Source organism: Elaeis guineensis, chromosome 12, assembly GCF_000442705.2.
Source record: "Elaeis guineensis isolate ETL-2024a chromosome 12, EG11, whole genome shotgun sequence".
NCBI classification, from domain to species: Eukaryota; Viridiplantae; Streptophyta; class Magnoliopsida; order Arecales; family Arecaceae; genus Elaeis; species Elaeis guineensis.
In genome coordinates this window covers 19,354,946-19,357,919 of record NC_026004.2, presented here as the reverse complement: position 1 = coordinate 19,357,919, position 2,974 = coordinate 19,354,946, and the positions used below count along the sequence as shown (strand labels likewise).

Here is a 2,974-nt window from a genome sequence, read left to right as displayed (position 1 = left end):
TCAGATTGCATGGCACCAGCTAGCCGAAAAAGAAAAAAATAATCTTTGGGCAAGAAGACTGAGAAGAACAGGATAAACTAAACAACAAATCTAAACATGATCAACAGAGGATGCAGTAGCATTGTAGAAATTTCAGCCAAGCATCAACCTTCAGAGTCGCTCACTCCAAACTAATTGTACAGGTACCAACCACCATATTTAGACGACAATATATCTGACATAACAAGGCAAGAAAAAGAGCTCACAACCCCCACCCCACCACCCTTGGGGGGAAAAAATACCAAGAAAAAGAAAAGCAAAAACAAACAAAAAAACATAAAACATAAACCCAACCAACCAACCAGACATACCTCAAATGCATCATCAGATGGCCGGTCCAGATTCATCATATATCCTGAAAGATGCAAAAACAATATCCTGAAAGAACATCTAAAAGCACTTCCTGTGAACAATGGCCGGTCCAGATTCATCATATTCTGCCTTTGATATCCACATCTGAAATGCATTTAGAATAAAAGGGCAAGCAAAGAAAACCATCAGAAGATAAGGAAAATAAGGCACCAAGGCAGATCCAAAATAGGGGAGAAAAGACAAATGATGATGGTTTACCTGCTGGAATGTGCTAAGAGAAGCCAAGAAGGAACCTCCAATCCACACACTATACTTCCTTTCAGGTGGTGCTACCACCTTGATCTTCATGCTGCTAGGAGCAAGTGCGGTGATCTCTTTGCTCATACGGTCAGCAATGCCCGGGAACATAGTGGACCCTCCACTAAGCACAATGTTCCCATACAAGTCCTTCCTGATATCTACGTCACACTTCATGATAGAATCGTAGGTAGTCTCATGGATACCAGGGGTTTCCATACCAATGAGAGCAGGCTGGAAGAGCACCTCAGGGCAAAAGTTCGTTTCATTTTAGCCAAGGAATTTGGGTTTATCCAACAAAATCATAACAGAATGAAGGCTCGGCGCTAAAAACCGCATCAGAGAGATTCAGATCCTAATAACCTAATAAGTTAGTATAGTTCCGCCTAAGAAGGAGAAAGATAAAACGATAGCAAACAGATTGCTATTTTCCTAAATTTGATCAGAAATCTAGACACCAGAAAATTACTATAAATCTAATAATCCCTGGAAATGACGAATGTAAAACAAAGAGAGGGAATTAGAGCTTAACGAAGCGGCCAGAAGGTTAACTCTTGGTGACCAAGGTAGCAACAACAGACGAAAATTTTGATGCCTTTTTTTTTTTTTTTGGCAAATAATCTTGACTAGTTCTTGGGTGAAAGCATATACAAACATTCAAAAAACCTTTGATTACACCCATAGTGATAGAGCACAACTAAATAGAATAAGTTAAAAATTGGCAGAGACAGAAAAACTATGTTAAAGTACCTTGATAGAGGAGATTCAATAACCTCACATTCAAATAAAGAATATAAATAAACATACCTGTTGTACGTCTACTGGCACAAAGGGAAAGGACAGCTTGAATGGCAACATACATGGCAGGGACATTAAACGCCTCAAACATTATTTGCGTCATCTTTTCCCTGTTGGCCTTCAGGTTCAGAGGGGCTTCTGTGAGAAGAACTGCATGTTCTTCAGGTGCTACACGGAGCTCATTGTAGAACGTATGATGCCAGATCTTCTCCATATCATCCCAATTACTGACAATTCCATGCTCAATGGGGTATTTCAAAGTCAGTATACCTCTCTTGGATTGGAACTCATCACCAACATATGCATCTTTCTGTCCCATCCCAACCATGACACCAGTGTAGCGGGGCCGACCAACAATACTTGGAAAAACAGCTCGGGGGGCATCGTCTCCAGCAAATCCAGCCTATTGCAAAGGATTCAAGGTATTTTAGTTAACTATGATACGCTATATGAAAACATTAGATGCAACTTCCTACATTCTTTCCTAAATATCAGCCCTACAATATGATACCAAACATACTTCTCACCTTCACCATCCCCGTTCCATTGTCACAGACAAGGGGTTGAATGTCCTCCGCATCAGCCATTCTTTATGTTAAACATGCACACAGCCTATTCATGAGAAGGTCAGAAGTTAAATAATGCCCGACAACTTTAAGCAGGTAACAGTGGTAAGATGGAAAGCTTGCAACAAGAAAGGGGGATGCAAAGAAACATCCCAACGCTGGTCTACAGGAAATTATAAAGTAGAAGAATATCCTAAATTCATATAAATGCAATATATCTCTAGTAAGAATCATTTCCGGTTTTCATGCACTCATTATGATACTTCTGCAACGGTTATTTTATCTGATTCAAGGGAATGAGAGTGAACCTTACTTCACCATTTTCTCCATGTCTCATCTTTACAAGATAATAAGAATTTGATAAAGAAATGCAAAGAACAACAACTAAGTTTTTCATTTCTTTGATATTCAAAGAATGTACCAACTCTTATCCAGCACAAAACTATACCACTTTGGAACTATACATCAATAACAATGAATGACGTAAAAAAACAGCTACCGAACTTTTCCAAAACCACCCAGAAGATCATGCTTATGTGAACCAAAGGGAAGTTGATATAGGTAGGCACCATGATGCATTTGATAGTCAGAACATAAGATCAAACCACAGCCTGAAGATGTGTTATCCACTTACTTATTTTAGCTAGCAAGAAAAGGGCAACAATATCCATCTATTTTAGTTAGCAAGAAAAGGGCAACCAAGATTTGTTATCCAATTGGTCTACTTACTCAAAAGGGCGCCAAAGATATGTTATCCAACTGATCTACTTACTTATTTTAGCTAGCAAGAAAAGGAAAAGATTTGCTATGAATCCTTTCTTAATCTGTACAGCTTAGCTAGCATTCTAGATCATTCTTTGAATTCTAGATAGTCCTTTTCGTTTGTATAAAAAAAAAAAGAATCCTCCTTATTAGTTTTTCAATCAAAAAATATGAAGAAATTTTTTTTTTCATTTTAGCTT

General features: G+C 38.3%; 1 pseudogene; it reads right to left on the bottom strand.

Annotated features, from left to right (window-relative positions):
• Nucleotides 1-349: 349 nt before the first annotated feature.
• Nucleotides 350-2,033, bottom strand: LOC105035828 (actin-2-like; annotated as a pseudogene).
• Between the last annotated feature and the right edge of the window lie 941 nt (nt 2,034-2,974).